The 27,325-nt window shown below is 47.1% G+C and overlaps 1 pseudogene; it reads left to right on the top strand.

Annotated features, from left to right (window-relative positions):
* LOC149357884 (uncharacterized) overlaps positions 1-27,325 on the top strand; it is a 52,140-nt pseudogene that overhangs the window by 3,796 nt on the left and 21,019 nt on the right.

Below are 27,325 nucleotides of genomic sequence, written 5' to 3'. Positions count from 1 at the left end.
ACACGCAGGAATCGTGACAGAGAACAACCCGGCAATGTGCGGCCACATGCAGCCTGCAAAACCTGTAGGGAGCATACGGAGTACTCTAGCTTGATTCCGTTCCCACGAAAGCACAGGAAGTGAATGCGCGCATCTTGAGCGCATCGCAGTTCAGGCGGGTGGTTTATCACACTTAACCCCTTTTCTATCCTTTGAACAGTTTTTTCTTAACCTCAAGGTGCAGGTCGCTTCGTGATTTAAGGCACCTTGATCATTTTCTAGACAGTAGTGCACTTCTTCGTATTTACCATTATGTGATTTCTTCCTTTTATGCGAAGCATACTACTTTAGCTACCACTTCAGCCATTCACCGTGGTTATGCGCCTCCAAATCACGTGATACGTGACGTCACACCACGTGACACGATGACGTCACGACAGTAGAGAAACGGGGGCCCACCTCGCGCCGTCGCTGTGGTTGTGCGCCTCCAAATCACGCCATACATGACGTCACACCACGTGACACGATGACGTCACGACAGTGGAGAAACGGGGGCCCACCTCGCGCCGTCGCTGTGGTTGTGCGCCTCCAAATTACGCGACACGATGATGCTTCGCATTCTCCAGGCTTAACCAAGTTAAGCCTCAGCCATTTTTATGCGAAGCATATTGCTAGAGCTACCACTCACGCCGTCGCCGTGGGACCCCCACGTGACACCGTGACGTCACACCACGTGACATCGGATGAGAGAGCCGGCCTCCACCTCGCGCCGTCGCCGTGGGACCCCTAGCCGTCACGCCACGTGACACCGTGACGTCACACCACGTGACATCGGATGAGAGAGCCGGCCTCCACCTCGCGCCGTCGCCGTGGGACCCCTAGCCGTCACACCCGCGCATTCCCGCGCATTTCGAACGCGCGTTCACACTCGGTGTAGGTGAAACGCTCGCTCCACCGGGCAGGCAGACGCGGCTTCCGTGGCAATCCAGGCGCTCACCCAACGCGTGTCTCGGGGTTAGTCGGCGTTCCGCTGTAGCCATGCCGTTGTCTTCCCCCACGACGAAGGCTTCTAGGGGTTGTATTAAAATGACCAAGTATTCAACCAAGGAAAGCCATGTATTACCAAGCCTAGCCACTAATATGCTTCGCATTCCCCAGGCTTAGCCAAGCTGAGCCTCAGCAATTTTTTTATGCGAAGCATACTACTTTAGCTACCACTTCAGCCCTTCACCGTGGTTATGCGCCTCCAAATCACGTGATACATGACGTCACACCACGTGAAACGATGACGTCACGACAGTAGAGAAACGGGGGCCCACCTCGCGCCGTCGCTGTGGTTGTGCGCCTCCAAATCACGTGATACATGACGGCACACCACGTGGCACGATGACGTCACGACAGTGGAGAAACGGGGGCCCACCTCGCGCCGTCGGTGTGGTTGTGCGCCTCCAAATAACGTGATACATGACGTCACACCACGTGACACGATGACGTCACGACAGTGGAGAAACGGGGGCCCACCTCGCGCAGTCGCTGTGGTTGTGCGCCTCCAAATCACGTGACACGATGATGCCACACCACGTGACTTGTTGACGTCACGGCAGTGGAGAAACGGGGGCCCACCTCGCGCCGTCGCTGTGGTTGTGCGCCTCCAAATTACGCGACACGATGATGCTTCGCATTCTCCAGGCTTAACCAAGTTAAGCCTCAGCCATTTTTTCTTTTCCTTCGCAATTACATGCCTTTTGTTGAAATTCAATACCTTTCGTATTGAATTTAATTAGCTGGTACCCCCTCCCTTTTAGACGCTATGTGTAACCTAGTGGCATATTGCATTCTGGTCTCCTGCAGACTTACCTGCAAGTTATTTAGTTCTTTTCCTCCTCTGCAATTTACCGCACATCTTTTTAACAGGTTCACCGCTTTCAACCCATCTTCGGCAGGCTTTTTCCCAGAATATTTTTCGTTGCGGTCAGCTTCCTTCAACAAGCGTCCGTCCCACACTTCCTGCACTGTTGTTTGTAGTTTCGCGTTGAGCACCTAAGCATGACTTCTAGAATTATTTTTACTACAATAGCACTTCTTTCCTTGAGCGAAATATCTCGTCCTCAAAAGTAAGCCCTGACACCACTACTCCTTCCCAGATAATCTGCACTCGTTATCTGGAAACTGAGACAACTGGTAGCTAGCTATGCTAAGCCTTGCAGCCCATGCACCACTACTCGTTCCCAGATAATCTGCACTCGTTATCTGGAAACTGAGACAACTGGTACCTAGCTACGCTAAGCCTTGCAGCCCATGCGGCTTCAAGAGAAAATTTGCGCATTTGGTACAACTGGTCGCGCAATTAAGAAAACGGATTTTGGTCGGAATTCAGCTTATAGTTGATTTCCAGCACGCGTTAGAGTCAGCGTCGTCTCCATGCCTCACTTAACGTATATTCCAAAACCCTTCAAAGCTTAAACATAGGACTCCTGTTAAACGGCGGAAATTTAAAGACCATTGGGTTAGAAAAAAATGGATTCGGCTTAGCTAAGGTTAAGCCTGGATATCTCGAAGCGAAAAGCTCTTGCTGCTTTTCAGCCAGCTCCCAAGCTACCACTTCTGGATCGTTGTTTCAGTGCCGTCCGACTGCTGCTTCTCCATCCATGGCAAGTGTCTGCGCCTGTTCTATGGGCAAGCGCGCCTTACATACCCCTGCTTTCAAATGCGCACTGCGCACGGCTGCGGCGAAAGGTCAAATGGTGGCAAGGAGGAGAAGCGGGGGCGCACATGAGCAGTAGCGTGCGGCGGCGGCGAAAGGTCAGGCGACGGAGTCTGCGGCGGCGGCGGCGACGGCGGCCACCTGCTCCGTTCGTGACGTCGCTCGGTTTCGCGCATGCGCAGAAGTGGCAAATCCGGCCTCCGCCTCACGCGAAGCGCGGTGTTGAGTAGCCTAGTGACGCGTTTGGCTTCAAAAGAGAATTTTTCAAGAACACATAGCTTCAAACGTTTTGCAATGTGATTGCTTAGTAGGGTCATGGAGCCGAACATTGTGCGTCGGTGTCCTCAGAGTCGGCATCGGTATGAAGGTTAAACTTCCTAGGAGGTGCTTAGGAGGGATTTTTCTCTCTCCACCTTCCAGCTACCAATCGTCTCCCTCTCCTGCTGCCGCTGTGCCCTTCCCCATCGCCACTTGTAGGGGAGGGAAGGGAGCCGCTTCATGAAAAATGATTCAGCAAAAATGAATTTGACTAAAAATAAAATCACTTTACGAATGACTAAACATAAAATGACACAACCAACAGCTGGACTTCGTGCAAAACATCCTGTCTCTTGAAGAACTGTCCGGACAGAAATTGAAAGGGTGGTGAGACTATTTTCAAGACTCGAGCTGTTTATCGCATTTTTTCGGTATGTATCTCAGAGAAACTCGGCAAAATATCACCTCTATTGATGCAGCGAGCAATTGGTAATTAAATTTTTAAAAGTTTCTCTGAACCGTGTGGCAGGCAAGCAACACTAGCGCGCTCGCGTTCCATAGCGGTCGCGTAAGGACTGACGGACTGAAATGCGCACAGCGCGTAGTCACGTAGTCAGCCTAAGGGAATGGGTTGTTGATTGTTCTAGCTAGTTGTGCGGAGGGTTCAAGGGGGTAGTCACGACAGGGGGACAAAGGCAACAAAGGCCCGTGTCCTTCCTTTTTCTGTCTATTGTCTGCCCGATCTTGGCGCCTTCACTAAAGTTTGTCACGGCCGGCCATCGCACCGACAGAATTGCGCGGCAACTTTGCAGGAGACGATGGTGCTGTCGTTTTACGACGCCACTCGGGCTGCTTCATAATGACCGTCTCTTACATTTCGAGGGGCTTAGAGCGGATAACTTCTAACTGCAATGTCTTGCTCAAATGTATGCGTACAAAGAGCCCTGCGCCTTTTTTAAAGTAGGCATAACAACGTGGTGGCTGCTATCCGGAACGTAAAACAACGATTTGCTGGGGGGTCATGTCATGATCCCTTTAATTTGAGCGAGCCATTCCTTTTCACATTGCTCCAAAAGAGCAACCTGGGTGTCACAAGCCCCACCGGTGGCTGCGTTTTTAAACAACCACCAGCCTGTGCAGTGGTGCGTCGCTTCACCGCTGCGCCAATGCACAGGTAGTGGTATCATGAATTCTAATAGCATAATCGGAATTGGAATAAAATTAGAATTGCAATAGACTGCGAAGTTAACAAGAGAGAACTCAGAAGTTAAATATAATAAGAACTGTAACAGATTGGCAAGTGAAAAAAGCATGGTATCGCATTTGCTTCGCACCAATCCAATTCATCGCCCGTAATTTTTTTCCTAGCGTATTCACATAGAATAGTGACTGTGCTATATATATTTGTTGCTGTGTTTTGTCTTTACAAAGATAAAAATTGCCCAAATTCTCATTTTCACAACATGGTTGACTACGCTTGCGCTGCTGGGCTATATGGCAGGCTATCTGGCTAGTTCTTGGTGTGAAGCCCAGTGCCGGCATATTATTTTCTTTCTTGCGAACGCTTCCATTTGTTTTTTTTTTTGCAGTTCGTTCGTGGGGGCAAAGAAAGTACGAAGCGCTTCATTTGCTATCAGGTTGATGCACGGAAAGGTCTGAGAAGGGCGCACCACACGTGAAGCGCTATTATACCGCACGCGTTTCAGCCCACTATTCCTTGGGCCACGTGCTGCAAATGGCAGCCTTATGTCGTTGGTACAACTCCACTTCACGGTATAACTCCGCTTCAAGTAGACATCTTGTTTAGCAAGGCGAGGAGCACGAAGGTTAAGGTGTATTAAATTTCATGATCGTGGACTGTTTGAAGAGAATGAGCACTTCCCGCAGGACACCTTAAATCCCCGTGGCTGCTGGTGAATGTTCAGTATACAAGGATCTGCGTGGTGCTAGCGACGCCAGTATGATAAGAAATGGCAAGTACTACTCCACTCTGCCGCGCAGAGTTCCGGAGCTGTTGGCGATGCAGCATTTTATTTATGCGGTTCAAAGCACTCTCTAGAAAGCAGAGTAACCAATTAAACAAGGGGAAGCTTTGGGCCAGTTGGTCAGACATGTTGGGGAGGAGGGATAACCGCAAACTTGACAGGACTGAAGATCGAGACCGCTCGTCCTGTCCTCTTCTCGATCTTCAGTCCTGTCAAGTTTGCGGTTATCCCTCCTCCCCAACATGTCTAACCAATTAAACTTCGATGCCACACGTTAGTTGTCTCTAGGCATTACATTGCCGCTAGATGCGCTGTGACACGCACCCTTTCCTTGTTAGGGCTCCGGCCCAAGAGTTTTGCAATCGAAACAGTCCGCGAAATCGCCCCCAATAAGTATGCGTCCAGGAGAGACCAGAGCACATAAGCGTAAGGCTGCGGAAAACTAATACCTGCTGCAATATTCCTTTTTTTTTCATAACTATCGCCGGCATACCATTCAAGCGTTCAGTCAACAGGGGCACTGTATTTAGAGGTTGAACGTGTGGCAGACGCTACGTGTAAAAAAAAAAAAGAGGGATCCGAGGCTTAAGCTGCGCCTGTAAGAGCACGAAGCAATAGCGTTGATGTCTCCCTACACCTGTTTCTCTTCACACACAGTCACTATTTTTTCTTCCGGTTCACACAATTGTCACAATTATCACAACTCCACGTTCTTTTCTTAGAGCCGCTGCAGTGCCTCAGTGTTTATGGCGCTCTGCTGCTGACCCGAAAGACGCGGGTTCTATCGCGGCCATGGCGGTCGAATTTCGACGGAGACGAACACTAGAGCCCCGTGTGCTGTGCGATGTCAGTGTACGTTAAAGAACCCCAGGTGGTCGAAATTTCTGCAGCCCTTCTCTACGCTGTCCCTCATATCTTGAGTCTCTTTGGGACGTTAAACCCAGCTAAACTTTAGTAAAATTTCTTTTCTTAAATCTTTTCAACTCTGTAATTTATGCGAACAATGTTCCTTCTGCAGACAGACACATTGACTAGTGCTGACTTCACTACAGAGGCCGTTAGAAGGCCACAAAACAGTGTTCCAAACGGACGCAGGTTCCACGCGGCTCGCACCATCTTTTCTGGCGGCGGCACCCACCACACAGCGGGATTTTTCCTCTGGCTGCTGCATGCCGGCGCCACTATGGCACGTCAAACACAGATGATATAAAACGGTAACATGCACTTTGCTGCTCGCTTAATTATTACTGCCATAATTAGAGCTTTCCTAATCACGCACACACTTATTAGTACACAGCCGTAAGATTTCACTTCATCTGAAAGGCCACATGACGTAAATATCAATGGCCTTTATATCTCAGCCGTAAAAACGTGCCTTTGAGGCCTAATCGACAGCGAGCATTACTAGCGGCGAAAGAGTTAAGTGTTCGTATCCCCAAAAAATCCTACCGAGATCTTAATTTGCGCAAAACCCTTTATGTTCCAAATTCTGTAGTTTCAGGCATTCCGTGGCTTGAGGCAAAGTTCTCTAGTAAACACTTTTCATCCCAGACATCCACATTTGACGTCTGTTCCTTGATAAGACGTAGACGCTGCCTTCTTCCGCTGAGCGGGATCCCTAAGTCTATCGCTTCTAACGCAAATCTTACAAATTGTACAATCTTCGACACATTTGCACCATCGTGTCCCTCATAGCCAGTGTGTCGCTTCGTGATGTTAATACCTGCTACTGATAAGTGTTTCAGTACTGAGCGATGTTAGTGCACGTTAAAGGACACCAGGCGATAAAAATTTCCTTAGGGCTTAACTACGGCGTCCCTCAGAGGCTGAATCCTTTTGAGGCGTTAAAACCCAATCAACCATGAAAGTTTTTCAGGAGCTGTTGCGGAAAGGGTTTTTTCTGCGTCCAGCCGCTTATGATTTTTGGCCGCAAACCGAATTTTACATTGATGAGCACTCGTTCCTCTAAGGACCGCAGCCACTTTGGCTGCCGTGGATGAAGAATGCAACCATTGAGCAGCAATGTTCAGGAGCAAGCCTGATCGTCTACGGCGGGCGCTCCAAGGGTCGCATGGCGTTATTTCCGCAGGTCGTTTCAGAATGTTATTTGAGTAACCACAGGGGCAATGACTGTGCATGTAACTATGCAGGCACCATTCTTGACGGTACTCCGGCAGCATTTGTAACCTGAGCGGCCTGTGTCCGACTGCTGCGACCTGTGTAAGACAAGTTGCTAATTCACCAACCAGTACTCCTCGTTCTTCTGTGTCTACTGTGCACGAGGTCGATCGCCTGGCCGTTCTGATCGTTCCCGACGGGTCGTATACTGGCGCCTTGGGTGAAGGCGGTACTCTGGGCATTTTCTTCCATTAATTTTTGTTATACGTAAAAGATTATGAGTTTTCAATGCGAACCTAAGCGAATAAAATCGATGTGATCAGGCATTAACAGCTTTTGTGCTTTTATTCAAGGACGTAAGGGTATTTTGTGGAGATATAGTAACCGTGTTTTATTGGAATAGCGTCAATATATTTTGACCCTATTTTTCCAAACCATCATCTCTGCGGTAAAAGAAAAGCAAACTACATTTAAGAGCTTCGATCCCACCCTGCCGATAAAACAGTTCAGAAAAAAGTGTTTCGCTTGAAAAGAAAACAGCACCTACGCCAATTTCTCCACCGAATGCCGCCATTGGTTATTGAGCTACTGACCGCAAATACTGTATGTGTGTATGTGTAGGGCATGAAATTCCCCGCCGTAGAGCATTGCTGCCATCTGCCGAGAGCCTTCTCCACTGCTATGGAGACCTCCACATCTATTCCGAGAAAGTGATTTCTGCGAAAGTGGGAAAGCGACAAAGGAAAGAAAATACCTAGACTTCACAAGCTGGTCTCTTTCAAACGCTTCGCTCCCGAGCACGATGGCGCCGCCACACCTTGAATTTATGGCTTCAGTTTATCTCTTTTCAGCTTGTGCTTGCAACGTAAAAGAAAAAGCTGCTGGCTTTTCCCTGCTGTAAGGCGGCTCATAAACATCAAGGTTCGCACCATCGCTTGGCCTATGCAGCTAGTCGTTAACGTGTAGCAAGTGATCTTGAAAGCTGGCTTGGAACTACTCGTTTTCGAGGACTCAGCACTCAATTGTGTCCGTCAGCTGTTTTATTATTGAGTTCCTCACTTCACCTTCAATAATAGTAAAAAATAAAGGGCCACCGCGGTGGCTCAGTGGTAATGGTGCTTAGCTGCAGACCTGAAACACGCGGGTTCGATCCCGGGCGCGGCAGTTGCATTTAGATGGAAGCAAAATGCTAGAGGCTTGTGTACTGAGCGATATCAGTGTGCGTTAAAGAACTCCAGGTGGTTGAATTACTTGACGCCTTCACAACGGCATCCCTCACAGACTGAGTAAATCCGGGACGTTAAACCCCCACAAACCATCAATAATCAAACATTGCCCACGTAGTAGGCTTATTCCGGCTTGCGCTGTTGGTTTTTCTTGTAATATTGTCCGAAAAGCGCGCTCGTCACGCATATGTTCCCTGTAATCTAGGCCGTTAGATGCTTCACCCACGAGTCATCTCCGTGAACTGGTGTTGAACGTGTGAAACACTTCTCCATTTTTAAATGTCAGGTCTGCATGGTGGGGAGGGATGTCGTCAACACAGAAATGTTCTAAAAGAGAAAGTCGAGTTACATAGTCTGAAAACGGATAACACTTACCCAGCTTTCAACAATAATTCAACCATTTCATCGCACAACCACGGGCTGATTATACCAAATAGAAGTGCCGCCGAAAGAAAAGTTTGGTATGTAAAATGCGTCGTTGCGCTGGTTATTTCGGCGCCGATCGGCTGTGGAGGAAACAACTACGCTATGTTCTTTTTTTGTATGAGTTACCCCTCATCACCCAAAAGGTATTCGATAACACTGCTTGCTAAAAATGGTAGCGTAGTTTAGTTTATGGCAGCGGCTGGGACGGCAGTTGGCGTTTCGTAACTTATCAGGAACTGGCCGATTAATGGAAAAAAGTCGAATGATTGGAATACAAAATCCTTTCAAACTACAGCGTCTGGAGTACAATAATACAGCCTGCGCATTCCAGAAGTTGCCTGCAATTAATTTAAGGGAAGAAACATTAGGAATAAAGAGTATTGAAGTGTTATCTAGCCCTAAAGTCATATCCATAGTAAGTCACAGATGCATGTGGATCCCATCAACATAGAAGGTATACATGGCCGAAGAGAGCAGCCAGTCTGAGCTCACGTAACCCAGGCCCAACTAAAGAGTCCACTTGCTCCAGTTGAGTCCTATAACCGGCAATCATTGTGAGCAACAGCAGCCTCAAAAAGAGGTTTATACGCCTCTCAAAATATCGGGGCTATCTCATCAGCTTCCGCTGATTCGAGTACTTGCTGCGTGATCGCGGTAATGGAGATGACAGTTCCAAGGATGCGTCAACGCTGTGTTCAAAGAGGACCAAGTTGGTGAAACGCATTTCCAGACTGAAGTTTCCTTTTCAGTTTTCGTTTCTTTTACAATAAGCCACTGCGTATGCTTCGCAATTTGTGCAAGTGCGTTCTTGGTTATCGTTTATTCACATTTCATATGTATGAAGATTGAGTACATATGTCTATGGTCCGTGACTAATACACTACGCTTCCGCCAAATGCAGCAGATTTTTCCCTTAAGTCTTGGCAAATTTCTGAAATTATTTCCGCCATTCTTTCCTTTATCTACGCTTTGGACCACTGATGCTGCGCTGAACCTGTTGCTATGTAAACCTTTAAAGAAGTGAACAGTGAGCAATACGAAAATTTTAGTCAGTGTTAGCCTCAGTTATTCGCTTAATATATATTTCGTGAACTCATAATATCCATGCAGACACCCACAGCTGCACATGAAAGTAGGCGAAGTCAGAGCGGAAAAACAGCGTGTTTATAGTGCAATCCGGTCCATTCATCTGTTTTGAAATTAATGGTCCTATACTGAAGGGCACGTGTGGTGTTCAAAGTACTGTGCGCAATGTATGAGGTTATGAGCATAAAGAGGAACTTAGCTGCGCTTTTCGTCATTGGGTTGTCTCAATCAGTTTATTCCGAGCGACATCTCTGCGAATCTCAAACAAATAACACCAGCGTATGAGGGCTGTTTTTTTTTCACCTGGACTTCCACATATCGAGATGTTCATACACCGGGATAACGTATCGTGTTCATGGAGTAAGGGCTACAAGGGCGGGGCAACGACTTACGTTGGAAGCCTAGCACCCCGCGCGAATCAGGTCAGTTCAGAAGTCATTCCCACATAATGATAGCTTCGACTCCGTAGCCACAGAAAGTTGCCTCTAGCATAGACGGCAAGAAGAGGCACCTCTTTAAAAAGCTAACACCACCCAAGTTAGCTCTGACGTTCTTTGAAGCTGCTTGTATGTACGCAACAGACCGAGTGTAGGTGTGGGCGTGTTTGTCCATGTAATAGGGCTGTTTCGAGTAATTGTTGCGTGTAAGTGCCGGGCGATGGCAATTTACTCCACCCGTAGTACCTACAGGCAGGTACCGAGGATTTTGGATTATGCAGTACTGATGAAAAGAAGTCTTCTGCCTAGTTGTGAACGAAACAGTATGGAACAACAAATACTTTTTTTTTCGCAGAGTGGCAACGTTTTCAATATTCCTGCATCCTGCAAAGTATCTATCTGCCATGAGGACGTCCAGTTGTGTATCGGCGGCCGTAATGACAGCCAAAATGGCAGCCTCCAGCAGTTGGAACATCGTCGCCAATCACTCTGTCATTCGTTACCTGCTTTTGAAGATGTTAAGAGAGAGGGAGACCCACATAGGAACAGTAAAAGAAAGTTGCAGGTTTGTGCAAGAGCATCAGTGCACAACTTGCTCTATGCTTGCGCAGTGCGTCGTCTCCGGTGTATGCGGTGAAGCCGAGTTCACAATGGAAGAGCCAACATTCGCTTCTGGAGCTTCACTTTTGCCTCGATACGCCACAGGTGCTCTGTAAACAATCGAATGTTGTCAGACCCTGTTTTAATGAAGCTATCTAGAGCACTTAAAAAATACACGTAAAATGCAAAACGAGCCCGCATAGGCGCCTGTACCTCAAAAGCAATACAAAGCTATGCACATGAAATTGCTTTTTTTTTGTAACTTAGACAAACAGTTTTCCATGTTCCCGATAGCAGAAGCTTACAAGCGGCTCCTTCTGGCTAGAGTCACTTCTTTCTCAATGTGCGCCTAGGGATGGAACGAAAATTATATGGCTCCTCAGCAGGAGTTCCAATGTTTGAGTCCGACCGTGACGGCCCTGTTTCGGGGAAAGCGAAACTCAGAAACGCGCGTCAGTTGCACGTTAAATCTCGTCAGGTGGCCAAAATTATTCCGGAGCCCTCCACAGCGAAACCTATTCCTCTCTTTTTTTTCTTTCACTCCCACCTTCCTCTCTTCCCATACTCCGCGGTTCGGATGTCCACCGGATGAGAGAAAACTACTGCGCCATTTCCTTGCCTCGAAAAGCAATTTTCATTTTTTTTTCTCTTATATCATTATTATTTTCAGTAGCTGAGTACTCTCAAGTGCTTCGATTAGAAAAGTGCATAATGTCGTCATTAGCAAACATGACATCAAAGTTGGTTAGTTAGAGGGGAGCAGAGCAAGAAAGCGGGCAGTAAAAATGATGTCGTTCGTCCGTTCGTTTCGGTCTTTGCTACGGACGGCTGAACATTTAGTAACTGGGCTGCGCAGATGGCTTACTCGCCCGGAGTTAGTATTTTCGCTGATAAAACTTCGTCTCCGAGGTCTATAGGTCGCGGTTACTTCCGCAATGACGAAAAATGTCTCAGTGTATGCCGTCTATGGCATTCGCCCTCTGAGTTTATTTTCTTTGTCGTTCAATCGCGGTCGATCATCAGCGTCTTAATCCAACTGGAGCAGCAGTGCGCTTTTCACAGTGATCGCAGTGCGCGTTCTTCCACATATGAAGGGAAGAGGAAGACGCGCGTAGAGAGGGTACGATGCGCTTGAGAGTGTGAACGCTAAGGCTCCGGTTCAGGAGAATATGCAGCGTCGTCATCGTCATTTTTGTGAGCGAAAATTCTCCTGAGAAACAACCTGGGTGGGCCACAGGGGTCTTGTCACCTATTGGCGTCATGAGAACCTGCCCGCCATATTCTGAGAAAACTGACCACCGTGGCGGATGGCACTTAATTTAATGAAGAGTCGTGAAAACTGTATTCGCAGCAGCAACTCTGGTCTGGAAGCCCCGCCGAATGGCACAACCTTCCACCGCAGGACATTGGCGCATCGCTTAACCGCTGCACCAGTGCGCCAGTAGTGTTATGAGAACTGTTGGGGATATCGCGTCGCATCACAACCGAATGCGTTGTTCGGTGACAGGCGCGAGTAGCTTCGGCTACTCGCGGAACTACGGCGCCACTTCCTCCGCCACCGTCACCGCCGCACAACCCCCAAAAGGGCTAGTAGCAGCTTCGCCGAAAAATGCTGCGACAACAGCCATCTTCTGTCTTTTGAGTCACATGTAAAAAAAAATCGGAGCACGCTTCAGCTTCACCATTAAGCGTGAGGCGTCGCGCAAGGCGTCGCGCCCGCTCGGCGCGACGCCTTGCCCGTTGGTAAAATCATTCGGAGTCTCTAGAAGACCTCTTAAAGCAGCCCATTCGCCGCCCGAAGAGATCTCGAACGGGATGCAGTGACGCTCTTTCCTGAATTGGCCGCTGTGTATCTCCGTTGGGATTGTGACTTTAGAGGAAAGGAAAGGCGCAGTAACTATCTCACATATAGATGGACGCGTCAACCACGCTCTAAGAGAAGGGAGGAAGTTTGGAGTGACAGAGAAAAAAAGAGAAGTAGAGGCCGTAATGGACATCTACGTCTCTCCTGGCTTCGCATTCCTTGGCCACAACAGCGCACAGACGCGTACGTCACATGCGCTGGGGCAGCACGGGTTCCATGACATCGCAGTGGTTGACATCCGCACAAAAATGACGCACACAGGTCCGGTCGCCGCTGCCTGCCCGTCTGAAGCCCCTATGGGTCGTGAAGGGTTGCACCCAGGCTGACGCCCGCTGGGACGGAACCGTCGTGTTATCACCGGGCTCCGCGCTCGAACCAGTTCACGTCTTCAAAGGTTTCCTTCCGATATTGTAAATTCAAATCCACAACCTCTGTGGGGGCTTAGTGCAGGTTAGAGAACCCCAGGTCACCGAAAACACCGAATCCCTCAACTACGTCGTCCCTCCATGATAGCCTGAGCCAAGTAGGAACGTAAAACTCAATAAACCCAAACTCAAACAGAATACGGTCACAATACCCCCTATCGTACCTGAGCGCAAGCTATTCGCGTTTATTTTAATTTCTACAACGTGGCAGCAAGTTTAAAATCTTTATCGAGTAGAACGCGACTGTTATCGGGTGTAGTTTCAAAGCTCGGATACACATAATCACTCATGTAAGCATCAGTGCACAAACAGACTTTACGAAGTCAAAGACCACAACGCATTCAGTAAGTTCATTTTTATGAGCGTTAGCTCGTATTCATCACGTTTCTCGATTTCTTGGGGTCTGCTACCATTTCCTTTCCGTGTGAAATACTCTGTCCGAGGAATTTAAGACGGCGGCCCCAATACTAAATCGATATAGCAACCCAATTGGTGATTGTTTGGGGACGTCATTAGTACATCGAATTGGGGATTATTGATGTTACTGTTTTTGTAGCGTCATAATTAGCTAGTCACATGACCATGTTTAATCGATTTTAACTCAGTAACTAATGAGGGATCATAAAATGAATAAGATATTTGGAATCCTCTATATGATTAGAACAGGTTAGACATCAAAATTAACTAATGAAGTTAACATTTTCTTTAGGTTATGCTTATATTAAATTGCTTATAATTAACCAATCGACAACGTCATGGTCTACCTAATGGATATTCGTAAGGGGATCGATGAGTAGGACCTGTTAGACACTAATATTGTCTAATTAGGTTAATATTTACTTAAGGTTAGGCATAGCATGGCGGCCATGCCGTCAGCACTCGGCAGCTCACAATTCCATACCTAATGCCGACCGGGCACCTACCGCCTTGAGGTAAGGAAAAATAGCCCTCCAAAGAGTCGAAAAACTTTTTCAGGCGAAATTGGTCAGAAATATCCGTCTTCAAGGTGATAGGCGCCCGCTCGCTGTAAGGAATGGAAAAGTAGCCTAATCACGCGGCAATACATCACATGGATAATAGATGGCGCTACCGAACAGCTAACGCTCGTTACTTCAACGTCTTCCAGACGGTGGCGGCATTTTCATTCACTCCGTACCAACAAGCCTTCACTCCTCGCGCACATTTATCCAGATCTTTACAACCCAAACTGCAAACACTGTGGCCAACGTGCTACCTACGATCACATCCTGTGGGACTGCAAAATAGAGCCACCTCCGGGTGATCTAGTTACAGCTCCTTCTCTCGAGCGGTGGGAGACCGTGCTGGCTAGCTCTGACCCCAGAACGCAAGTTTTGGCGGTGGAGTGGGCTGACAAAGTCGTCGAGGGCTATGTACTCTCGACCACTTAACGCGACCTCTTGCCAAGCTCTTCCCGGCGAATAAAATGTTTTACAATCAATCGTAGCGTATTCAATGCGTGCGCATCACGCAGTCTTAAAGATCTGGGTTCAATTCCCAGTATCTCAAAACGATTAATTATTCGGAGGTTCACGTGTTAAGACGCCAACGCCAACCCCACCGGCATCGCCTTTCTGCGATACGAGCTTCGTAACCCTGTCGCGTTAAAACTGATAGCCGCCTACATTCAAAACGGCAGATGAAATTCTGGTTATCACTAACAGCATTTCGGGTGTTAACCGCCACGACTTAAATACAATGTCTTGGAAACACGCAGCCTGGGCGCATGCTAATCCATGACAACGCAACGTGCCACATGGCGCGCAGTTGTCCGGAAGCAATCGACGCCCGCCGCTTTGCACTGTTGCTGCACCTGCCTTAGATCAGTCTACGTTACCAAGAGGTCATAAACGCTAATTACACCCTGCGAAAAAAGAAAAGTGATGAAAAGTGATGTGTAACAGTTCGCTCGAACGCCGCGCAGTTTCGCAGAAGTCATAAATGACACAAGGGAGAAAGTTGACTCCTTGCGGGGAGCACGTGGTGCACTCTGTTGGCCAGGACAGAGTGCCGGCCGTCAGGCGCCGCCAACTTTTGTAGCCCTGGTCAGAAAAAGAGGAACGCGGACCACACTTGAAGAGACCTCCGCTTCCGTAGGCTGTCCTCATTACGGCACTGTGTCCTACTAGTTTTTTTTTTTTCGTTCATCTTAGTCGCATATTCTGGTCTCATGTCAGACGGTGGCTGGAAGAAGCGATTCGGACAACAACAATTGGCGTGTAGATCTGGTTCTTCCTTGCTCTATTCCGTATTTGTGCTCTTTACTCTCACGACAACCGCTAACCATCGCCAGACATCGCTGCGTCTAGAGTGTAATTAGGAAAATATATCTCTATCATTCGCCTAATCTGGCATGAACCCTGTTGTTTTTAAGAGTGTGGCAGAATTTGGGGTGCAAGCTTGTACATGCGCACCCACTACAGGACGTGTCGTTCGAAGGAAGTACCGATACCACTCCTGGCACGGCGGGCTCTCAAACGAACTAAACGTAAGTTTTCCGCATGTAGAAGTATTTAGAGACGCATTGTACAGTTACACGCCGTTCTCACTACTTTCACTGAACGCGGACTAATCTTAGTGTACTATGGAAGGACGAGTGCATTAGGCACATTTATTGTGCAACAAATATGAGCCATGGAAGCGCCCATCATATTGGCGAAATAAATCTTGATGCTGGAAAGACGACGTTTCTGTCGTTCGAAATATTGCTGGACACTTGCTATTTGCAAATTCCTTTGTCTTAAAAAACATTTGAATCGCTCGTAAATTTGTGTTTTAACTTCTCTTGTCATATTTCGGGCACCGTATCCTTCGCTTCGGGGATCACCCACAGCATGCATTCTGAAAAAACACAAAAAGGGGTTATTCATCGCTCTCCTGAGGTCGCACTGCAAAGCAGAGCTTCCAAAGTGTATAAAATTGGATGATATGGGTTTAACGGCCCAATTCAACATGAGCTATTGGAGACGCCGTAGTGAAGGGCTACGGAAATATCGACCACCACCGATTTTTCAACGTGCGCTGTCATCTCACAGTGCACCGGCCTGTACAATTTCTCCTACATATAAATACTGCCGCCGCGGCCAGGATCGAACCCGCGTCTTTCGGATCAGCAGCCAGCACCGTAACCACTCAGCTACCGCGGCGGGGCAGATTTTACAAAACAAAAGTATTTCTGATCAACTAGAGTATATCGGACGCACAATATTAAAGATGTGTTCGAATGAATGAGCGTAAATAATGATTAACACAACGGGCTGCATCTGTGTCATAATTACGCCTCATGTAAGGAGTAAAATGAAATGAATATCACTTGAACGGTTTTTTTTTCGTTTTAAATGCGACATTAACTGATAAATTTCGTGGTTGAAGCGTAAAATTCATGTTCACAGCCCGAGGTTCTTCAAGGTGCACGGAAGCTGCAGTGCACTGTAGTTTTTGAGCACTCCGGTAAGCAAAGACACGCTGTACTCATGTATCATTGATGTGGATGCCTTAAAATATTTAGGATTCTATTCATATCCGCCTTTATTAGTTTACACGGTCTTTTGTTTTACTTAGGCAGGCGGCAGCGTCTGCCTGTGCCTGCTTTTTGCGAGTAGCACCGTCGATGTGTGCGATGAATGTGTACGGGCACTGGCCGCTGAAAACACCAGCATGGTAAAATCGGCAATTAAGCAGCCACTAGTGAATTCACATGTTGTTTGCTCTTAGAGGCAGGAATAAGTTTGAGCGACTAGTGGTAGGGACTTAAAATGGAGTCGAAACTATTTTCTTCTTGCGATTACACAACAGGTGTAACAGAAAAATGTAATGAAATAAGTCTTTTGTACACAGTTGAAAGGAGCTTAGGCGCAGCGGCGATCCTAGAGCCAAAGAATGCAATTTAAGAAGGCCGATTGTTCAGTATCTTGAAAACGCCACCGCTATGAATGCCTCTCATCAACGCATGCAGGGGTCCAGTGTAAACCGGCACGGTGCTTGGGCTGAGCTTTATCGTGCAACCTATTCCTCGACGCGCTGCTCGCATGCCGGTTACGACGATCCCGTTATACAATTGATCTGCTACTAAGAATCGGAGTGATATAGGACGACAGGTACCCTGCGTTGTTCTTCAATTGTTTAATTTCTTCAAGTTGGTAAGGACGTGAGCGCATCCATAAGCGAAAGTAACAGAAAAATGCCCACCTCAGGGACAGGTTTTGGTGAGATGGGCGGTTATCCCGACCGCACCGGAGTCCTCCGCCTTTCGGGATCGCAATTACTTGACCGCCAGGTTGCTGCACACACCCACGGACAACGATGATAGAAAGGGAGGTGGGCGACAAACGCAAAAATTTTCCTCCCTCTGTGTTTGCTCGGTAACAGCGGCGCCGGCAAGCTGGGTTGATTGACCATTGCTAGTTTGCCCCAAACTCTATTCGGATGAACTTCGACGCCGGCGATGACGGCGGCGTGAATGCTCGCATGAGCGCATGCGTCCACGGTGAAAATACCCTGGGATACGTGTATATGAAGCAGACCGGAAGCGGTGGCCGACAAAACGATCCTTAAATACGATCCCATAAAACAACGCCTACAGAGAAAGCGCTCCGATGTCTCTTCAGTGAAGTCGGTCTATTGCCAGCGTTCCTTTTGTAAAAAACTGTGCTTTTTCAATAACCTCGTACCACTCACCAAGCACCGTTAATATTTCAGTCCACTTCAGCCAGACACAAGATACAGGCGAACCAGTCGGGAGTTTGAACTTAAATTTTTTGTACGCGTTCCAGTTCGTGTGGCTGTACTTCGATTGGCATTCAAGAATGTTGCCAGTTGCAGTGTTAACTCTGCGCTTAACCTCCTCGGTGATCGCTCTCTTCACAGAGCGGCAGAGTTAGGCGCGTAGTATTCTCAAGAACACAGCAAATTGGGGCTTCTCTCTACCGCACTCTGAAATTAAGATGGTAGCTTATGCTTCTGATAAAAGAGTGTGCTAAAAGTTCTGCGTGTAACAGAGCATTTTTTAGAGTTTAGGTGCGTCTCATAACCTAAATAAATGAAAGGGGTTGTGTGTAGGCCACTGGGGAACAAAACCAACATTTTTTGCACCGCAGCAGGTGGGACTCCAAACTTTGCAGTACTTGGGGGTTCTTTTGCGTCAGTATCTGAATAGTCGGCCTCATTGGCATTCTCGGATCTCCTTACTTAGGCGACAATTTCAGGTTTGCATGGGCACGGAGGTGCCTCTATATGCACGAGCATAAGTTTGCAATATCTTCTTGGTTTCGAAGTTTATATATGTCATGCAGGTGTTGCATTGCGCAAGAGAAGAAGTACAGGCAATTCATAGAATTTTTGCGACTTTTGTGAGGCGCTCTCAACGAGAACCTATACGACGAGGCAATTTGTTTCTCCCTGTGGAGGCTTGTGGAGCTGGTCTTCAGAAATTCTTTGTTCATCAGATTGCTCCAAGGTTTTACTTTTTTACAACAACAAATCATACATTCACATTCCATTTCCTTACTGTACGGTTTTCCTTAGAATTCCTAACCAGTCTATCCTGAAGATTGATGAGAAAAATTCTGATTGAAAAGTTGTTTCCTGTACTGATGAATTGGCAGCCTTGCCTCTCCTTCCTGGACAACAGAGTATTAAAGCGAGTGCAACTGATATGCGTTCAAGCGACTGCAAAGACTTTCTGTTTTAAATTTATTGCGTCAACTTTACGTTTCAAAATGGGGCTTCGTGAAAAAGGGACATTTGTACGATGGTCTCCCAACTGCCGCCACGAATTATGCCATGGTTGTGAAGAGCCGCATGACAGTTCGACACTCAGAAATTCCACGTGCATGGAATTCTGTTCAGAGAGCAGTGTGCCACGGTGCGGGGGTATATACTGCGCAGGGGTGGAGTGCCGGCACTTGCTGCGCGTCCTGTGGCAGCATATCCAGCTCACAGTTCCTTGGCAGCGTACTGCGCCGTTTAGCTGTGGCAGGAGCGCTCATGATTGAAGATAGTAACTCTAAGTGATGCCTTTAGCAGTCAAGCGCGAAGTGGCCGCCTCTTTTGGAGGACATCTCCATCTGCTCCGTTATTTTCCAGGTCTCGTGGACTGCTGCGCCAAAAAAGCGGTAAAGAGCGAGTCCTTTCTCTTCTGTTCAATGTGTCACCGGTTTGGTTTGGCACGGATTTGTGGAACAGAGCTCGGTAATCAGTCGCACATAAACGTGATTGTCTCATTGGTTTATTGGAAGTTTAACATCCCAAAGCAACTCAGGCTATGAGGGACGCCGTAGTGAAGTACTCCGGAAATTTTGACCACCTGAGAGTCTTTAACGTATACTGACATCGCAGAGCACATGGGCCCTTGAATTTCGCCTCCATCTAAATTCGGCCGCAGCTGCCGGAATCAAAACCCGCTTCTTTCGGGACAGCAGCCGAGCGCCGTAACCACTGAGCCACCGTGGCGTGTAAAGTAAAAGTGATTACGTCTAAAGAACCCCAGGTTGTCGAAACTTCCGGAGCCCCTCATAGCCTGAGTCGCTTTGGGACGTTAAGCCCCAATAAACCAGAAAACCAAACCAAGAGTGCACGATGATACAGAAGAAGACTACACGATAGTCTTGTCTGCCAAAGAAGTGAAAATTCCTTTTTCCCTGCATGAAGAATTTACCACGGATAGGGTGGAGGGGAGATGGCTTAATTAACTACAAAATAATTAATTTTAGGGGGATAGACCAGTAATGAAATAGGCGCAGACGGCTTCGAGGACGTATCAGTAACAAGACAATAGCTGACAAGGGGCCATTAAGTTTATATACAAGAATAAAGTAAAACATTAGCAAGGTAGTTGTCGGAATACCAGGAGAAAAAAAATCTGTTAGGCGCATGTGATTTCCCTGTCTCTTTGTTGAGATGACAACACCAAACAAACATGCAATCTGAGTGATAAAAATTACGCCGTGTAGTTTAGCGTAATTCAGAACAACCACAGACCGGAGGAGGAAACGGAGAAAGGAGAGAAGTCTGAAGGTTATGCAGCAAGTAGCCACTCAAAGGGAGCGTTAGCCTGCATCTCTGCAGGTAAACGTTTAATTTCTGGATAAAAAATGAGAGCACCATGATTCAGACATGATATAGGCCTAGCTGGTCGAGCTGCCGTGTGTTGTTCATAATGAGGCGAGTAAGTCACCTCATTTCAAGGCTAATTCTAGCATTAGACTGGACCTCTCATACATTGTAATATATATGTAAGATGAAGACATTATAGCAGTTAAGAAATGCTTTGGCCAGCGTTTCAGCAGGACTGTTTTTGTAGCTGCTGAAAGTTCATATTGCAAATAAAAGTACTCAGCGCACATGTACTTTGTTAGAAGTAGGATTCGGGCGTGGCTGGGCGCATCCTGCGGCCAGGTCGTTGAGCGTCCTACCAGGGCTGCCGGTGTGTGAAGGAGGTTTATGGTCTGGAGTAATCGGTTTATTTACGTCTTGCAGATAATTATGATTTAAGAGAAGGATCTGGAAGTTCCCACATCATTCAATGGCGCTTTAAAGAGTGGGTGTCTTACGAGTCCACCGAGGGAGGCGTGGCTTGTTGAGGAGAGAGTATTGGCAAAGTTCACACTGGCGCAAAATTACACGTGCTCACACTTGTGGGCACGTATTAACGACGAGGCGATTTTCTGGGTTAGAAGCCACTTGATACTTTGACGCGAAGAAGTTAAATTACCACGCGGACAGCACGCGCACAAATCATAAGTACACGGCCCGCACAAAGACGTTTCCCGAAGTCGTATGTGTAATGCAAGATTTTTTGCAAGTGAATTTAAAGCCGTACTTCCTTTTAACTCTCATTGACCTGCAGGTACAGCGTAACCGCACGTTGTGTGCTCTGTGGTCATGCTGTTATATCGGCTAAAAGGTAGAACGAGAACTGGCGATGCGATGAGATCGCAGTTTGGCACACCATTTATTACGGCTTGCATAGTATGCGGCGAAGAATATTAAAATTTTGGCGCCCAAACAACTGGGACAAATTCCACGGCCTGTACCTGTTTCTTTTTTGTGAATCAAGGAATCAATCGATACAATGTTAGGGAGATTCGCATCTTGAACACAATGATAAAGAAAGCGGCAATAGGCGCCCAGGGGAAACATGTGCGCATTAAGCTAGCCTTTCTCATCGCTTGTGGTAGGTTCGAGGCATTTTGCCAACCATTTGCAGTACATGCTTGAAATGTTCACGATTTGTGCTAAGAATTTAAAATGAACGCGGACACATTTAAAAATCAAAGTTTTGTTACTGGTAGTCTCTGCTGGCTGATACCTTGTCCCCGCAGTATTTTCTGCCTGGGGCGCTGCGTTTATACAGCCGCTAAAAAATGCTGGGCCTTCGCAAGTCCATCCAGCTTTGTTCCTTCTGCACGAGGAAAGAAGAGAAGAAAAAACGAAGAATAGCCCCGTGGCTTTCGTTCCGGCACGCGCACGGCGGAGATCCCTTCTTTTGCGATGAGCGGTCATGCCCTGCGTTTCTCGCATAGCCATCCTGAGTGGCCCTCCACCCGCTACGACATAGGCACTGCCATGGCTACCGACTGCAACGTGCGTGGCTTCGCGCGTTTTTACAGGAAGTGGGGTGCTCACACGGCAAGAGAGGCCATGCTGCAGCCTGGGCGAATCGTTCACCTGGAAGGGCGCCGGTCGTCGAGCTCGCCCATCGCTCCGTCATCGTGGTCAGGCGCTAGGACAGCAATCTCGGAGAACAAGACGGCCGCCTGCTCAGCCCTTCATGTTGCCGGCCACCGAGGCCGCATGCACGGGAAGTGCACCCTACTTGGCAACGCTGCAAGGTGTCCTTCCAGCTACCACCACGGCGACCTGACGTCGAAAGCTTCTCTGGTTAGTTTTGCCGACAGTCACGAACGTCGACAAATATCGAGATTTGCTCTGATTTTTGTAGCATGGTCTAACCTTCGTTCCCTTAGTGCGCTCCTCCCGACTTGAAGCTGTTGGGCGAAACAAACCCGACAAAACGCAGCGTCCTTCTCACCCGGCAGCTCCATCTACCCTGATCTCTACTCAGATTTTTCACTGCACTGGCCGTCTATGGGTGAATATTGCTTGCTACACACCAGAACCCAATGCGGCCGTTGCTAATGCTTTGAACTGAAGCTTGACTTGTGGCAACTTTTCTCCAGCCTGGCTTATTAGTAGTAATAAGCCCAAAAAACTCATCTAGTGTGCTTTAAAAATGCACACAAGCCAATCCCGAAAAACGCTGCGGTTTTTTTTGCACAGCTCCAGTTGCACTGCATGTTCTTGCTACCCCATTACATGTGTTCCGTCCGTGAAATACCTTGGCATTTACTTTGACAGTGATTTATCCTGGAACACGCACATGGCACACCTCAGTAAGAAGCTTAGAGGCGTCGCATGCTTGCTCTATGCTCTAAGGGCCTACCTGCCATTTGCCATAAGACGTTTAATTGCACAGTCTTTGGGGTATTCTCTGCTGAGATATGGCATGTGCTGTTTCTTCAACTGTTCTGCAACATGGAAAAATAGGATAAACCGTATTCTCAAGAATATGGCTAAGAGTGTCATCTATTCAATACCCCATAAACAGCAAAGTGTATTCCTTTCTTCAGGTCTGCCTTCCTTTGACATTGTGTTCAAACAAGTCACTGTACTCAGATATTTCTGGAACTCTGAATTTCGGTTCCACAACGTTAAACCAATCCCATTAAGAAAAGTTTCTCGATATATTGTCCCTGCAGTGCGAACTCATTTTGGTATGTCTATGAGGTCATATTATATCCCATGTATATTCAATGAGATGCCTGATAATGTTTTCAACTTGAACACTCGCAGACAGTTACGTGATGCTATTGCCGAGCTTGAACAGCTCTAGTGCATATGTTTTAATGTAGTACACAAAACAATGAATTGATTTGGTAACACAGGTTGTTGCTGCTGCCGGACGGCGCCCTACAAGCCCAATTGAGGCTTTGGCGCGTCCGCGTCTTGTATTGTTTCTTTGGTGTGAATAAAGTATTTATTATTATTATTATTTATTAATGTGGTTTGCTTGAGTAGTATGTGGCATGTGCAAACACATGCAAATGGACGTCTCGCATATGCACTATTCACAACCAATTAAGAAGCCATGCTCTTTGGAGATGCCTTTCCGCCGTCAAGACTTCGCCATGGAGCTGCCGCTTGGCCCTTCAACATGCGTAAAGCATGTCCGGAATTTCGCCATTCTAAGCCTTAGCAAGCAGTCTATCATCAACCTCCTGCAACCTTATCCTGGATTCATTCCGCAAAGGTGGTTTCTGCGTGAAGAAACAAAATCACGGACTCCCGCTGGTTCAGCCAGTGGCTCACGTATAAAAAATTTTGCCATGGTTCCAGATGAAATTCAATGAACCCGAACGTGCTCAGTACTTATTACGGAAAGCATCTAAAAACGAGGGATTCGCACAGGAGTGCCAGCTGTGCACATTCGAAAGCTTTCTTGAGCTCGAGACAGATCACGCGCGTGTGTCAGTGGCGATCCACAACTCCTATGGCTGCTTCTCCTGCGTTGCGATGCAATACATCAAGACCATGGACCGTGCTTCTTTACATATATTAACGCGAAAACATTGTATAGCTCAGTTGCATTCCCTGATCTTGCCCGTAGAACTTGTCCGCAAAACGTTTGCGCAAAATGTGTGAAAGTTTAACGAAAACAAGTAATAAGTTACTGGTGTTATATGCCGTGATGAATAATGACCTCGTTACACTGTTAATCAGTAAAAACAGTTAAGATACAATGTAATTAGTAAAAATGAGACGTTTAGCTAGGTTGAAAATAACTAAACGAAAAACAACGACGTCATTACTAATTAGCGTCACCAATTAAATGAAGTAATGGGAGGGCGACAGGAAAAGATTACTTTCAAAAATGATACTCACAGAGTCAAGGTGATTACGTTATACGAAAGCATCATGATTAGATTACTTGCAAAAATGAATTATGTGTCAAGCTAATGACGTCACACGTAAGTCGCGTGATACGACTTGCAAAATTTAGACTTATGATGTGACGCCAAAGTCACGTTACATGACGCAAATTTAGAGTGATGACGTCACATCAAAGTGATCACTTCAGTCCCGAGCTGAATCACAATCGCTTCCATGTAAAGACGGGAGAGAGCATTCCCGCAATTCTTTTTACTTTCTCTTGAAAGGTTTTGTAAGCTCTTCTATCGGGTAGGACAGGGAAGAGTAATGTGCAACATTAGCTGATTATTGTTAAATGTGTACTTTTCTTCCTCTATTAATGCATGTCCTCGAACAGCACATTTCTGATAATTGAGGAAATGACGACTGCCTGCTAGTGATGCAAAACTATCGGAATTTTGACTATCGATAGTATCGATAGTTTTTTTTTAACTATCTATAGTGCTACTATCGATAGACTATCGATAGTATTATCGTTAGTCTACTATCGATAGTAATACTATCGATTCTACTACCGATGGTATAACTATCGATAGTATCACTATCGATAGTATTACTATCGATAATGTTGCTATCGATAGTATTACTCGCGATAGTACCGCTATCGATAGTCTTGCTTTCGATAGCGGTACTATCGCTAGTAACACTATCTCTAGTAACACTATCAATAGTAACAATATTGATATTATGCATTTGTTGGCCAGCGATATAACCAAAACATTTGCGATAGCTGATTGGTTTCACGGTCTCATGAGTATTAACGGTCCTAAGCGACTCATGCTATGAGGGATGCCGTAGTGGCGGTCTCCGGGTAAATTTCGACCAGCTTTGGTTTTTTAACATGCTCACGGACAGTTCGGAAAAATGCCTGGAACTGCATCCGATGAAAGAACAAACAGCACAAGTTGTGCTGGCTTGCACGACACTATCGTGCACAGCAGATGTCGTCTTGTTGACGTAGCCCCTGCAGAATGCTTTTAGAACGCATGCTTTGCAACTAGGACATTCGCACGCTAGCATTTTATCCAGCAACTTTGTGTACGGAACGTCTCCAGAGTTCGGTGACGAGTAGGCCGCGAAAATTGGCGAGTCCTGTCAGATACTCATACCATCCCCTCCATACCACACACTCGGGAAACCAAGTTTAGGATGCAGTGGGTACGCGTGGTTCATTTTATAGAATCAATAGAACTATATATAACAAGGGGTACCGATACGGCTATCGATTGTACTATCAACAGAACTATCGAAAGTACTATCGATAGTACTATCGATACTACTATCGAAAGTACTAACTATCGATAGTACTATCGATAGCGCATTACCGATAGTACTATCGATAGTCTTTTTTACCATCGATTGTTCGATAGTAAATCAACTATCGATAGTATCGATAGCACTATCGATAGTTTTGCATCACTACTGCCTGCACCCTATTTTTTGCCGCGAAACTGAAGTTCCGCTTTTACGAAGCGGGTGTTAGCTACACGGGCATCGTTTCCGTCTTCCCAGTGTAACTATACACGTGGTCGCGTAACGTGTCTCATGCAGCCAGCGGCCCAGGCTCTGCTCACCGGTGTACGGGGAGTCAGGCGTCTGAACTGCGCCGCCGCACGGATCTCCACCTGCGGCGTGGTGGTTCCGCAGAAAGCAGCGTCGGCTCAGCCGACGACAACGTGCACCTCACGCCTGGAGGTGCACGTGCACTGAGAACGCTCGGATGCAGCACGCGGAACCGCGTCCGCGGCTCGCGGCTACCCTGCTGCTGCCGCTGCTCACCTGAGCCTCGGTGAGCTTAGCATCTCGTACGCTCACCTAAATGGATACTGCTTCCCATTGTTTTGATAGACACTCGCAGGAATAGTGACAGGGAGCAACCCGACAGAATGCGGTCCCTTGCAGCCTGCGTATTTTATAGGGAGCATACAGTGTAGCTCTTCCGTGATTCCGTTCCCATGAAGGCACAGCGAGTGAGTGTGTGCATCGTGAGGGCATCCCAGATGAAGCCGGATGGTTTATCGTACTTAGCAATTTCTCTATCTTTTGAGCACATTTCTCTTAGCCTTAAGGTGCAGATCGGTCGTGTGTTTCATGGAACGCTGATCATTTGCCAGACAACAGGGGACGACTTCAATTTTTTGAGGAAGGCATCTCTTCATGCATGGTTCAATTCCTTCCCAATTCTATGGCTCTTCAAATCCAACACCTTTCGGGTAGGATTTACACACTTGGTGCCCCCTCCCATTCAGATTCTGCGTTTAACCTTCTTGCGCATCCCATCCTGGTTTCCTGCAGAATTACTGGTAAGTGTTTTTCCTCCTATGTGATACACCGCACATCTGCTTAGTAGTCCACCCTTTTCAGCGAATCTTCCTTAGGCTTTCTGCACATAAGATTTTTCTTTGGCCGTCGCTCACCCTCCTGCATTTTGTTTGTGGTTTTGCCTTGAGCATCGAAGCCTTCTCTCAAATGCTGTTCGAAGAAATAAAAAATGGGTTTTGCTGAGAATTCATGTTATTCGTGATCTCCAATACGTCTTAGAAGCAGCGTCGTCTTCATGCCTCACCTAACGTTTGTCACAAAACCACACAAAGTTCAAGCATTGGGCTCCAGTGCAAATGGCTTAAATTTAGAGCCCTTTGGCTAAATAAAGTCAGTTTTCACGAATACATAGCTCCTTTAGTTTTGTAATGCCATTGCTAAGTAGAATCATGGAGGTTAACATTGTCCGGCTGTGTCCTGTGCGGCGGCCACTGTAGGAGGCATCCACCTACTAGTGTGTGCTTGGGGGGATTTTTCTCTCTCCACCTTCCACCTGTCAACCGTCTCCCTCTTCTCCTGCCCCTCTACCCTTCCCCACTGCCAATTGCAGGGGAGAGGAGGGAGGCGCCGTATGTAGGATGACTCAGCAAAAATGAAGATGGCTAGGAAGAAAATGATTCAGCCAACAGCAGGCCTGCGGCTAAATATGCAGTTTCTTAAAAACAATGTTGGCAGAAACTAAAGGGGGAGTAACACTATTTTTTGTACTCAAGTTGTTTATGGAATTTTGTTCGCTATGTAACTGAGAGCAACTGGGCAAAATACCTCATTTAGAGCAGCGAGTAATTAATAACAAAACTATTAAAAGTTCCCCTGAACGTGTAGTAGTCGGGCAACACTAGCTTGCTCGCATTCCATGAGGGTCGCATGCTTGCTCGCGACGGAGGA

Source organism: Amblyomma mixtum, chromosome 3 (assembly GCF_055824585.1).
Source record: "Amblyomma mixtum isolate Tamu chromosome 3, ASM5582458v1, whole genome shotgun sequence".
NCBI classification, from domain to species: Eukaryota; Metazoa; Arthropoda; class Arachnida; order Ixodida; family Ixodidae; genus Amblyomma; species Amblyomma mixtum.
The sequence above is the reverse complement of the archived record's forward strand: the minus strand, read 5'-3'. Positions and strand labels throughout refer to the sequence as shown.